The sequence below is a fragment of the Triturus cristatus genome, chromosome 10 (assembly GCF_964204655.1).
Source record: "Triturus cristatus chromosome 10, aTriCri1.1, whole genome shotgun sequence".
NCBI lineage: Eukaryota > Metazoa > Chordata > Amphibia > Caudata > Salamandridae > Triturus > Triturus cristatus.
The window spans coordinates 857,138,255-857,151,758 of record NC_140593.1 but is presented as its reverse complement, the minus strand read 5'-3'; the positions used below and the strand labels follow the sequence as shown (position 1 = coordinate 857,151,758).

Genomic DNA, 13,504 nt, shown 5'->3' with positions numbered 1-13,504 from the left:
CACCTAGAACAAACAAAATGTCTGAAGGATAGAGGCATTTTCATTTCTTGTTCGATGACGGCCATGGAAAAGACAGCAACCATATTGCAGAAGAGAGCAGCATGTGCAGTTGCTTGCTTTGGGTGAAGCATTCACTAACTCGCTGCCAATAACCCCCGGAGCCGGTGCGAAAGGCGACTCTTGTGTGCCTCGGCTCGTTGGTCTAGGGGTATGATTCTCGCTTAGGGTGTGAGAGGTCCCGGGTTCAAATCCCGGACGAGCCCTTTTTCAGAGGTAAACATACGAATCCTACTCACAACTCACAATGCCTGACTATTTCTCATTACACTCCCCGCATTGTTGCACAAAATATTTTGAACCTCATAAGAAACATGGATCACCATTCTTTTTCTGCCTTCATGCTTAGTCTGTGTGTGTCCCAGGTGATGCATTCCCAAGCTGTACTTGCTGGCATTTAGGCATCAGATATTTGTCTGTCGATGCATGCATAAGTCAATTTTTAATACGTCTAATTGCAAGCATGTTGGCTGATATCTCTGCAGTTTTCACACTTGCTCCTCGCTTTCTGAGTGGCTGCTGATACAGCAGAATAGAAGTAGAGAGAATCCTTGAGAGGAACCTTGCTCTAACAGTAAAACACAGCAAGTGAGTTTCTGTAGTGTAGTGGTCATCACGTTCGCCTAACACGCGAAAGGTCCCAGGTTCGAGACCGGGCAGAAACACTGTGCATGAGCTGCTTTTATGTGCACCCTCTAAAACCTTATTATCTCAATGCAAGCTTAAGAAGAGGCGGTCCTTGAACCCAGCGAGCCGTGGGAAACTTCCTTTACTTTTGCAAGACGAAACAAAGTAATCCGCATCCATCAGTGGTCGCTCTTGTGCCTAGCTTTTTTTTTGTCATGCCATGTTGCATTGTGGGGTCTTTACACTTGTGACATTGCTGTGAACGTTGTAAGTGCAAACATTGGCAGGTGCAGTCAGAAGAGTCAGATCTGTGCACACCCAGGGCTGTCAGGATAGCCGAGTGGTCTAAGGCGCCAGATGCAAGAGAGCTTGATCTTCAGTGCAACTGAGACTTCTGGTCTCCTCATGGAGGCGTGGGTTCAAATCCCACTTCTGACAGGCTTCTTTTACACCCTTAAATCGTCCTGTTTTTTGCAGTGCATTCCCCACACACCACAATCTTTGCACGGACCTGTAACATATGATGAGAAATCCACCCACGATCAGGCTGGGCCCTCAATCACAATTCCATGTATTCCTGGAAGGGACACCTCAGGCACACCTTCCGTTAAATTTGCACTCCATCACACAAACTGCCGTGCTGGTTTCTCATCAAGCAGTTGATCCCATCTTTGTTGTGAGGCTCTCCTGCCACCTTTTGGGCGGAGAAGGCACTGTCCCTGCAACAACACAGGCAGACATGTTCAACAGGGCTTCCTGGTTATGTGGGAGGAGCAGATTGTCATTGGTCCCCCCTTGCGAATTTTAATTTACATAAGGACGACAGAGAGGTAGCTGGGAGTAGGCAGTACACACGGACATTGAACTCTATCTTGTGATTTGCAGCCAATTCTAGATTGAGGCAGGAGGAAAGGAGGTGACTTGCCCAAAATGGCCATACTGGGAATTCAGCCACCCTGGGGCTCCCAGGTGAGTGTTTCAGTCCTGCGAGCCACTCATATAAATCTCGCTTGATCGAGCCTGATCGAGCGCTGAGTGAGCGTGTTTGAATCCAAGAATCAAATGCCTCTGTCTTAGGAGCAAGAATTGGCAGGCCCTCCCTTGCATCTGGGGTGGAAGTCTATGGGGCAAGTGTCCAGGACTTGCAGAGGAGTACAAGTGCCAGAAAGTGCCTGCAGTTCTCATCAGCGCCTTTTTTCTGCTCTCTGGCAGCTAGGCTATCGACTGATCCCTTCCTTGCAAGAGTGAAAAAAACAACACCTTGAGAGAAAACATGACTTTGTGTGGTTCACATAGAGAGAGAGCAGCCAAATAGCCCTACTTTGTTTCTGAAAGACGCATAAGAAATTGCTTAAAATGCCGACTGGGGAATCAGCCTCGTTGCTCTAGGGTTATGATTCTCGCTTCGGGTGCGAGAAGTCCCGGGTTCAAATCCCGGACGAGCCCATGCTGTGGAATTATTTTTAGGCTGCTTATTATATAGGGCCATTTCTTCTTTTCAATGCTATAAGACGCCGTGTATGGTGAGAAAGTTCCTTTCCCTCTACGCTATTTCCCACTTTTGGCGTATAGAATTTCAGTGCCGGACTTCTTTGCAACTGCTTTTCTGGGGTGGACCATCAGTGTAGGAAAATTAAATGCAAAGTGTTTTTCTAGTGTGGTTTCAGGTATGGTTTTAAAATCGCCTTTTGGAATAAAAGTGGTCCTCGTTCCTTTCTTCCAAAGAAAGAGATCGGGTAAGGAGGGTCCAACTTTGAGCTTCATGGACATTGGCCCTTGGTCTGTGCATTCCAGCCCACTACATGCCAAGAAGATTCCTGCAAGCGTGTCTGTTTCTGTAGTGTAGTGGTTATCACGTTTGCTTTACACGCGAAAGGTCCCTGGTTCGAGACCGGCCAGAAACAGCAGCTTTCTGTTTTTCACACAGTTTGCATTTACTCTCTCAACTTATAGGAAAGCTGAGATAATGGAAGCTGTCTATCCCTCACCAGCGTGACGTACTGTGCTCCAGGGGCATCAGTGACAGCTCAAATAGAGAAGTGACGATAGTTTGCGCTATTCGTTTGCACGTCCTTGTGTACTGAAGGTTGGGCCTACTTCATGAAAGCAAGGCATGAGAGCAGAAATGGTTTTATTGACCTCACCGAGAGCATACACCTAGAACAAACAAAATGTCTGAAGGATAGAGGCATTTTCATTTCTTGTTCGATGACGGCCATGGAAAAGACAGCAACCATATTGCAGAAGAGAGCAGCATGTGCAGTTGCTTGCTTTGGGTGAAGCATTCACTAACTCACTGCCAATAACCCCCGGAGCCGGTGCGAAAGGCGACTCTTGTGTGCCTAGGCTCGTTGGTCTAGGGGTATGATTCTCGCTTAGGGTGCGAGAGGTCCCGGGTTCAAATCCCGGACCAGCCCTTTTTCAGAGGTAAACATACGAATCCTACTCAAAGCTCACAATGCCTGACTATTTCTCATTACACTCGCCGCATTGTTGCACAAAATATTTTGAACCTCATAAGAAACATGGATCACCATGCTTTTTCTGCCTTCATGCTTAGTCTGTGTGTGTCCCAGGTGATGCTTTCCCAAGCTGTACTTGCTGGCATTTAGGCATCAGATATTTGTCTGTCGATGCATGCATAAGTCAATTTTTAATACGTCTAATTGCAAGCATGTTGGCTGATATCTCTGCAGTTTTCACACTTGCTCCTCGCTTTCTGAGTGGCTGCTGATACAGCAGAATAGAAGTAGAGAAAATCCTTGAGAGGAACCTTGCTCTAACAGTAAAACACAGCAAGTGAGTTTCTGTAGTGTAGTGGTCATCACGTTCGCCTAACACGCGAAAGGTCCCAGGTTCGAGACCGGGCAGAAACACTGTGCATGAGCTGCTTTTATGTGCACCCTCTAAAACCTTATTATCTCAATGCAAGCTTAAGAAGAGGCGGTCCTTGAACCCAGCGAGCCGTGGGAAACTTCCTTTACTTTTGCAAGACGAAACAAAGTAATCCGCATCCATCAGTGGTCGCTCTTGTGCCTAGCTTTTCTTTTGTCATGCCATGTTGCATTGTGGGGTCTTTACACTTGTGACATTGCTGTGAACGTTGTAAGTGCAAACATTGGCAGGTGCAGTCAGAAGAGTCAGATCTGTGCACACCCAGGGCTGTCAGGATAGCCGAGTGGTCTAAGGCGCCAGATGCAAGAGAGCTTGATCTTCAGTGCAACTGAGACTTCTGGTCTCCTCATGGAGGCGTGGGTTCAAATCCCACTTCTGACAGGCTTCTTTTACACCCTTAAATCGTCCTGTTTTTTGCAGTGCATTCCCCACACACCACAATCTTTGCACGGACCTGTAACATATGATGAGAAATCCACCCACGATCAGGCTGGGCCCTCAATCACAATTCCATGTATTCCTGGAAGGGACACCTCAGGCACACCTTCCGTTAAATTTGCACTCCATCACACAAACTGCCGTGCTGGTTTCTCATCAAGCAGTTGATCCCATCTTTGTTGTGAGGCTCTCCTGCCACCTTTTGGGCGGAGAAGGCACTGTCCCTGCAACAACACAGGCAGACATGTTCAACAGGGCTTCCTGGTTATGTGGGAGGAGCAGATTGTCATTGGTCCCCCCTTGCGAATTTTAATTTACATAAGGACGACAGAGAGGTAGCTGGGAGTAGGCAGTACACACGGACATTGAACTCTATCTTGTGATTTGCAGCCAATTCTAGATTGAGGCAGGAGGAAAGGAGGTGACTTGCCCAAAAATGGCCATACTGGGAATTCAGCCACCCTGGGGCTCCCAGGTGAGTGTTTCAGTCCTGCGAGCCACTCATATAAATCTCGCTTGATCGAGCCTGATCGAGCGCTGAGTGAGCGTGTTTGAATCCAAGAATCAAATGCCTCTGTCTTAGGAGCAAGAATTGGCAGGCCCTCCCTTGCATCTGGGGTGGAAGTCTATGGGGCAAGTGTCCAGGACTTGCAGAGGAGTACAAGTGCCAGAAAGTGCCTGCAGTTCTCATCAGCGCCTTTTTTCTGCTCTCTGGCAGCTAGGCTATCGACTGATCCCTTCCTTGCAAGAGTGAAAAAAACAACACCTTGAGAGAAAACATGACTTTGTGTGGTTCACATAGAGAGAGAGCAGCCAAATAGCCCTACTTTGTTTCTGAAAGACGCATAAGAAATTGCTTAAAATGCCTACTGGGGAATCAGGCTCGTTGGTCTAGGGTTATGATTCTCGCTTCGGGTGCGAGAGGTCCCGGGTTCAAATCCCGGACGAGCCCATGCTGTGGAATTATTTTTAGGCTGCTTATTATATAGGGCCATTTCTTCTTTTCAATGCTATAAGACGCCGTGTATGGTGAGAAAGTTCCTTTCCCTCTACGCTATTTCCCACTTTTGGCGTATAGAATTTCAGTGCCGGACTTCTTTGCAACTGCTTTTCTGGGGTGGACCCTCAGTGTAGGAAAATTAAATGCAAAGTGTTTTTCTAGTGTGGTTTCAGGTATGGTTTTAAAATCGCCTTTTGGAATAAAAGTGGTCCTCGTTCCTTTCTTCCAAAGAAAGAGATCGGGTAAGGAGGGTCCAACTTTGAGCTTCATGGACATTGGCCCTTGGTCTGTTCATTCCAGCCCACTACATGCCAAGAAGATTCCTGCAAGCGTGTCTGTTTCTGTAGTGTAGTGGTTATCACGTTCGCTTTACACGCGAAAGGTCCCTGGTTCGAGACCGGGCAGAAACAGCAGCTTTCTGTTTTTCACACAGTTTGCATTTACTCTCTCAACTTATAGGAAAGCTGAGATAATGGAAGCTGTCTATCCCTCACCAGCGTGACGTACTGTGCTCCAGGGGCATCAGTGACAGCTCAAAAAGAGAAGTGACGATAGTTTGCGCTATTCGTTTGCACGTCCTTGTGTACTGAAGGTTGGGCCTACTTCATGAAAGCAAGGCATGAGAGCAGAAATGGTTTTATTGACCTCACCGAGAGCATACACCTAGAACAAACAAAATGTCTGAAGGATAGAGGCATTTTCATTTCTTGTTCGATGACGGCCATGGAAAAGACAGCAACCATATTGCAGAAGAGAGCAGCATGTGCAGTTGCTTGCTTTGGGTGAAGCATTCACTAACTCGCTGCCAATAACCCCCGGAGCCGGTGCGAAAGGCGACTCTTGTGTGCCTCGGCTCGTTGGTCTAGGGGTATGATTCTCGCTTAGGGTGTGAGAGGTCCCGGGTTCAAATCCCGGACGAGCCCTTTTTCAGAGGTAAACATACGAATCCTACTCACAACTCACAATGCCTGACTATTTCTCATTACACTCCCCGCATTGTTGCACAAAATATTTTGAACCTCATAAGAAACATGGATCACCATTCTTTTTCTGCCTTCATGCTTAGTCTGTGTGTGTCCCAGGTGATGCATTCCCAAGCTGTACTTGCTGGCATTTAGGCATCAGATATTTGTCTGTCGATGCATGCATAAGTCAATTTTTAATACGTCTAATTGCAAGCATGTTGGCTGATATCTCTGCAGTTTTCACACTTGCTCCTCGCTTTCTGAGTGGCTGCTGATACAGCAGAATAGAAGTAGAGAGAATCCTTGAGAGGAACCTTGCTCTAACAGTAAAACACAGCAAGTGAGTTTCTGTAGTGTAGTGGTCATCACGTTCGCCTAACACGCGAAAGGTCCCAGGTTCGAGACCGGGCAGAAACACTGTGCATGAGCTGCTTTTATGTGCACCCTCTAAAACCTTATTATCTCAATGCAAGCTTAAGAAGAGGCGGTCCTTGAACCCAGCGAGCCGTGGGAAACTTCCTTTACTTTTGCAAGACGAAACAAAGTAATCCGCATCCATCAGTGGTCGCTCTTGTGCCTAGCTTTTTTTTTGTCATGCCATGTTGCATTGTGGGGTCTTTACACTTGTGACATTGCTGTGAACGTTGTAAGTGCAAACATTGGCAGGTGCAGTCAGAAGAGTCAGATCTGTGCACACCCAGGGCTGTCAGGATAGCCGAGTGGTCTAAGGCGCCAGATGCAAGAGAGCTTGATCTTCAGTGCAACTGAGACTTCTGGTCTCCTCATGGAGGCGTGGGTTCAAATCCCACTTCTGACAGGCTTCTTTTACACCCTTAAATCGTCCTGTTTTTTGCAGTGCATTCCCCACACACCACAATCTTTGCACGGACCTGTAACATATGATGAGAAATCCACCCACGATCAGGCTGGGCCCTCAATCACAATTCCATGTATTCCTGGAAGGGACACCTCAGGCACACCTTCCGTTAAATTTGCACTCCATCACACAAACTGCCGTGCTGGTTTCTCATCAAGCAGTTGATCCCATCTTTGTTGTGAGGCTCTCCTGCCACCTTTTGGGCAGAGAAGGCACTGTCCCTGCAACAACACAGGCAGACATGTTCAACAGGGCTTCCTGGTTATGTGGGAGGAGCAGATTGTCATTGGTCCCCCCTTGCGAATTTTAATTTACATAAGGACGACAGAGAGGTAGCTGGGAGTAGGCAGTACACACGGACATTGAACTCTATCTTGTGATTTGCAGCCAATTCTAGATTGAGGCAGGAGGAAAGGAGGTGACTTGCCCAAAATGGCCATACTGGGAATTCAGCCACCCTGGGGCTCCCAGGTGAGTGTTTCAGTCCTGCGAGCCACTCATATAAATCTCGCTTGATCGAGCCTGATCGAGCGCTGAGTGAGCGTGTTTGAATCCAAGAATCAAATGCCTCTGTCTTAGGAGCAAGAATTGGCAGGCCCTCCCTTGCATCTGGGGTGGAAGTCTATGGGGCAAGTGTCCAGGACTTGCAGAGGAGTACAAGTGCCAGAAAGTGCCTGCAGTTCTCATCAGCGCCTTTTTTCTGCTCTCTGGCAGCTAGGCTATCGACTGATCCCTTCCTTGCAAGAGTGAAAAAAACAACACCTTGAGAGAAAACATGACTTTGTGTGGTTCACATAGAGAGAGAGCAGCCAAATAGCCCTACTTTGTTTCTGAAAGACGCATAAGAAATTGCTTAAAATGCCGACTGGGGAATCAGGCTCGTTGGTCTAGGGTTATGATTCTCGCTTCGGGTGCGAGAAGTCCCGGGTTCAAATCCCGGACGAGCCCATGCTGTGGAATTATTTTTAGGCTGCTTATTATATAGGGCCATTTCTTCTTTTCAATGCTATAAGACGCCGTGTATGGTGAGAAAGTTCCTTTCCCTCTACGCTATTTCCCACTTTTGGCGTATAGAATTTCAGTGCCGGACTTCTTTGCAACTGCTTTTCTGGGGTGGACCATCAGTGTAGGAAAATTAAATGCAAAGTGTTTTTCTAGTGTGGTTTCAGGTATGGTTTTAAAATCGCCTTTTGGAATAAAAGTGGTCCTCGTTCCTTTCTTCCAAAGAAAGAGATCGGGTAAGGAGGGTCCAACTTTGAGCTTCATGGACATTGGCCCTTGGTCTGTGCATTCCAGCCCACTACATGCCAAGAAGATTCCTGCAAGAGTGTCTGTTTCTGTAGTGTAGTGGTTATCACGTTTGCTTTACACGCGAAAGGTCCCTGGTTCGAGACCGGCCAGAAACAGCAGCTTTCTGTTTTTCACACAGTTTGCATTTACTCTCTCAACTTATAGGAAAGCTGAGATAATGGAAGCTGTCTATCCCTCACCAGCGTGACGTACTGTGCTCCAGGGGCATCAGTGACAGCTCAAAAAGAGAAGTGACGATAGTTTGCGCTATTCGTTTGCACGTCCTTGTGTACTGAAGGTTGGGCCTACTTCATGAAAGCAAGGCATGAGAGCAGAAATGGTTTTATTGACCTCACCGAGAGCATACACCTAGAACAAACAAAATGTCTGAAGGATAGAGGCATTTTCATTTCTTGTTCGATGACGGCCATGGAAAAGACAGCAACCATATTGCAGAAGAGAGCAGCATGTGCAGTTGCTTGCTTTGGGTGAAGCATTCACTAACTCACTGCCAATAACCCCCGGAGCCGGTGCGAAAGGCGACTCTTGTGTGCCTAGGCTCGTTGGTCTAGGGGTATGATTCTCGCTTAGGGTGCGAGAGGTCCCGGGTTCAAATCCCGGACCAGCCCTTTTTCAGAGGTAAACATACGAATCCTACTCAAAGCTCACAATGCCTGACTATTTCTCATTACACTCGCCGCATTGTTGCACAAAATATTTTGAACCTCATAAGAAACATGGATCACCATGCTTTTTCTGCCTTCATGCTTAGTCTGTGTGTGTCCCAGGTGATGCTTTCCCAAGCTGTACTTGCTGGCATTTAGGCATCAGATATTTGTCTGTCGATGCATGCATAAGTCAATTTTTAATACGTCTAATTGCAAGCATGTTGGCTGATATCTCTGCAGTTTTCACACTTGCTCCTCGCTTTCTGAGTGGCTGCTGATACAGCAGAATAGAAGTAGAGAAAATCCTTGAGAGGAACCTTGCTCTAACAGTAAAACACAGCAAGTGAGTTTCTGTAGTGTAGTGGTCATCACGTTCGCCTAACACGCGAAAGGTCCCAGGTTCGAGACCGGGCAGAAACACTGTGCATGAGCTGCTTTTATGTGCACCCTCTAAAACCTTATTATCTCAATGCAAGCTTAAGAAGAGGCGGTCCTTGAACCCAGCGAGCCGTGGGAAACTTCCTTTACTTTTGCAAGACGAAACAAAGTAATCCGCATCCATCAGTGGTCGCTCTTGTGCCTAGCTTTTCTTTTGTCATGCCATGTTGCATTGTGGGGTCTTTACACTTGTGACATTGCTGTGAACGTTGTAAGTGCAAACATTGGCAGGTGCAGTCAGAAGAGTCAGATCTGTGCACACCCAGGGCTGTCAGGATAGCCGAGTGGTCTAAGGCGCCAGATGCAAGAGAGCTTGATCTTCAGTGCAACTGAGACTTCTGGTCTCCTCATGGAGGCGTGGGTTCAAATCCCACTTCTGACAGGCTTCTTTTACACCCTTAAATCGTCCTGTTTTTTGCAGTGCATTCCCCACACACCACAATCTTTGCACGGACCTGTAACATATGATGAGAAATCCACCCACGATCAGGCTGGGCCCTCAATCACAATTCCATGTATTCCTGGAAGGGACACCTCAGGCACACCTTCCGTTAAATTTGCACTCCATCACACAAACTGCCGTGCTGGTTTCTCATCAAGCAGTTGATCCCATCTTTGTTGTGAGGCTCTCCTGCCACCTTTTGGGCGGAGAAGGCACTGTCCCTGCAACAACACAGGCAGACATGTTCAACAGGGCTTCCTGGTTATGTGGGAGGAGCAGATTGTCATTGGTCCCCCCTTGCGAATTTTAATTTACATAAGGACGACAGAGAGGTAGCTGGGAGTAGGCAGTACACACGGACATTGAACTCTATCTTGTGATTTGCAGCCAATTCTAGATTGAGGCAGGAGGAAAGGAGGTGACTTGCCCAAAAATGGCCATACTGGGAATTCAGCCACCCTGGGGCTCCCAGGTGAGTGTTTCAGTCCTGCGAGCCACTCATATAAATCTCGCTTGATCGAGCCTGATCGAGCGCTGAGTGAGCGTGTTTGAATCCAAGAATCAAATGCCTCTGTCTTAGGAGCAAGAATTGGCAGGCCCTCCCTTGCATCTGGGGTGGAAGTCTATGGGGCAAGTGTCCAGGACTTGCAGAGGAGTACAAGTGCCAGAAAGTGCCTGCAGTTCTCATCAGCGCCTTTTTTCTGCTCTCTGGCAGCTAGGCTATCGACTGATCCCTTCCTTGCAAGAGTGAAAAAAACAACACCTTGAGAGAAAACATGACTTTGTGTGGTTCACATAGAGAGAGAGCAGCCAAATAGCCCTACTTTGTTTCTGAAAGACGCATAAGAAATTGCTTAAAATGCCTACTGGGGAATCAGGCTCGTTGGTCTAGGGTTATGATTCTCGCTTCGGGTGCGAGAGGTCCCGGGTTCAAATCCCGGACGAGCCCATGCTGTGGAATTATTTTTAGGCTGCTTATTATATAGGGCCATTTCTTCTTTTCAATGCTATAAGACGCCGTGTATGGTGAGAAAGTTCCTTTCCCTCTACGCTATTTCCCACTTTTGGCGTATAGAATTTCAGTGCCGGACTTCTTTGCAACTGCTTTTCTGGGGTGGACCATCAGTGTAGGAAAATTAAATGCAAAGTGTTTTTCTAGTGTGGTTTCAGGTATGGTTTTAAAATCGCCTTTTGGAATAAAAGTGGTCCTCGTTCCTTTCTTCCAAAGAAAGAGATCGGGTAAGGAGGGTCCAACTTTGAGCTTCATGGACATTGGCCCTTGGTCTGTGCATTCCAGCCCACTACATGCCAAGAAGATTCCTGCAAGCGTGTCTGTTTCTGTAGTGTAGTGGTTATCACGTTCGCTTTACACGCGAAAGGTCCCTGGTTCGAGACCGGCCAGAAACAGCAGCTTTCTGTTTTTCACACAGTTTGCATTTACTCTCTCAACTTATAGGAAAGCTGAGATAATGGAAGCTGTCTATCCCTCACCAGCGTGACGTACTGTGCTCCAGGGGCATCAGTGACAGCTCAAAAAGAGAAGTGACGATAGTTTGCGCTATTCGTTTGCACGTCCTTGTGTACTGAAGGTTGGGCCTACTTCATGAAAGCAAGGCATGAGAGCAGAAATGGTTTTATTGACCTCACCGAGAGCATACACCTAGAACAAACAAAATGTCTGAAGGATAGAGGCATTTTCATTTCTTGTTCGATGACGGCCATGGAAAAGACAGCAACCATATTGCAGAAGAGAGCAGCATGTGCAGTTGCTTGCTTTGGGTGAAGCATTCACTAACTCACTGCCAATAACCCCCGGAGCCGGTGCGAAAGGCGACTCTTGTGTGCCTAGGCTCGTTGGTCTAGGGGTATGATTCTCGCTTAGGGTGCGAGAGGTCCCGGGTTCAAATCCCGGACCAGCCCTTTTTCAGAGGTAAACATACGAATCCTACTCAAAGCTCACAATGCCTGACTATTTCTCATTACACTCGCCGCATTGTTGCACAAAATATTTTGAACCTCATAAGAAACATGGATCACCATGCTTTTTCTGCCTTCATGCTTAGTCTGTGTGTGTCCCAGGTGATGCTTTCCCAAGCTGTACTTGCTGGCATTTAGGCATCAGATATTTGTCTGTCGATGCCTGCATAAGTCAATTTTAATACGTCTAATTGCAAGCATGTTGGCTGATATCTCTGCAGTTTTCATACTTGCTCCTCGCTTTCTGAGTGGCTGCTGATACAGCAGAATAGAAGTAGAGAGAATCCTTGAGAGGAACCTTGCTCTAACAGTAAAACACAGCAAGTGAGTTTCTGTAGTGTAGTGGTCATCGCGTTCGCCTAACACGCGAAAGGTCCCCGGTTCGAGACCGGGCAGAAACACTGTGCATGAGCTGCTTTTATGTGCACCCTCTAAAACCTTATTATCTCAATGCAAGCTTAAGAAGAGGCGGTCCTTGAACCCAGCGAGCCGTGGGAAACTTCCTTTTCTTTTGCAAGACGAAACAAAGTAATCCGCATCCATCAGTGGTCGCTCTTGGGCCTAGCTTTTTTTTTGTCATGCCATGTTGTATTGTGGGGTCTTTACACTTGTGACATTGCTGTGAACGTTGTAAGTGCAAACATTGGCAGGTGCAGTCAGAAGAGTCAGATCTGTGCACACCCAAGGCTGTCAGGATGGCTGAGTGGTCTAAGGTGCCAGACTCAAGAGAGCTTGATCTTCAGTGCAACTGAGACTTCTGGTCTCCTCATGGAGGCGTGGGTTCAAATCCCACTTCTGACAGGTTTCTTTTACACCCTTAAATCGTCCTGTTTTTTGCAGTGCATTCCCCACACACCACAATCATTGCACGGACCTGTAACATATGACGAGAAATCCACCAACGATCAGGCTGGGCCCTCAATCACAATTCCATGTATTCCTGGAAGGGACACCTCAGGCACACCTTCCGTTAAATTTGCACTCCATCACACAAACTGCCGTGCTGGTTTCTCATTAAGCAGTTGATCCCATCTTTGTTGTGAGGCTCTCCTGCCACCTTTTGGGCGGAGAAGGCACTGTCCCTGCAACAACACAGGCAGACATGTTCAACAGGGCTTCCTGGTTATGTGGGAGGAGCAGATTGTCATTGGTCCCCCCTTGCGAATTTTAATTTACATAAGGACGACAGAGAGGTAGCTGGGAGTAGGCAGTACACACGGACATTGAACTCTATCTTGTGATTTGCAGCCAATTCTAGATTGAGGCAGGAGGAAAGGAGGTGACTTGCCCAAAAATGGCCATACTGAGAATTCAGCCACCCTGGGGCTCCCAGGTGAGTGTTTCAGTCCTGCGAGCCACTCATATAAATCTCGCCTGATCGAGCCTGATCGAGCGCTGACTGAGCGTGTTTGAATCCAAGAATCAAATGCCTCTGTCTTAGGAGCAAGAATTGGCAGGCCCTCCCTTGCATCTGGGGTGGAAGTCCATGGGGCAAGTGTCCAGGACTTGCAGAGGAGTACAAGTGCCAGAAAGTGCCTGCAGTTCTCATCAGCGCCTTTTTTCTGCTCTCTGGCAGCTAGGATATCGACTGATCCCTTCCTTGCAAGAGTGAAAAAAACAACACCTTGAGAGAAAACATGACTTTGTGTGGTTCACATAGAGAGAGAGCAGCCAAATAGCCCTGCTTTGTTTCTGAAAGACGCATCAGAAATTGCTTAAAATGCCAACTGGGGAATCAGGCTCGTTGGTCTAGGGGTATGATTCTCGCTTCGGGTGCGAGAGGTCCCGGGTTCAAATCCCGGACGAGCCCATGCTGTGGAATTATTTTTA

At 47.4% G+C, this 13,504-nt stretch overlaps 6 non-coding genes across 6 annotated transcripts; all 6 read left to right on the top strand.

Moving 5' to 3' along the window:
- The first annotated feature begins 191 nt into the window (after positions 1-191).
- On the top strand, positions 192-263 carry TRNAP-AGG (transfer RNA proline (anticodon AGG)). Its single transcript has one exon. It is a non-coding gene; the product is annotated as a tRNA-Pro (tRNA).
- Positions 264-5,354: 5,091 nt separating this feature from the next.
- On the top strand, positions 5,355-5,427 carry TRNAV-UAC (transfer RNA valine (anticodon UAC)). Its single transcript has one exon. It is a non-coding gene; the product is annotated as a tRNA-Val (tRNA).
- Positions 5,428-5,868: 441 nt separating this feature from the next.
- On the top strand, positions 5,869-5,940 carry TRNAP-AGG (transfer RNA proline (anticodon AGG)). Its single transcript has one exon. It is a non-coding gene; the product is annotated as a tRNA-Pro (tRNA).
- A 5,091-nt stretch (positions 5,941-11,031) lies between these two features.
- Positions 11,032-11,104, top strand: TRNAV-UAC (transfer RNA valine (anticodon UAC)). Its single transcript has one exon. It is a non-coding gene; the product is annotated as a tRNA-Val (tRNA).
- Positions 11,105-12,002: 898 nt separating this feature from the next.
- TRNAV-AAC (transfer RNA valine (anticodon AAC)) lies at positions 12,003-12,075 on the top strand. Its single transcript has one exon. It is a non-coding gene; the product is annotated as a tRNA-Val (tRNA).
- Positions 12,076-13,412: 1,337 nt separating this feature from the next.
- On the top strand, positions 13,413-13,484 carry TRNAP-CGG (transfer RNA proline (anticodon CGG)). Its single transcript has one exon. It is a non-coding gene; the product is annotated as a tRNA-Pro (tRNA).
- The last annotated feature ends 20 nt before the right edge of the window (positions 13,485-13,504 follow it).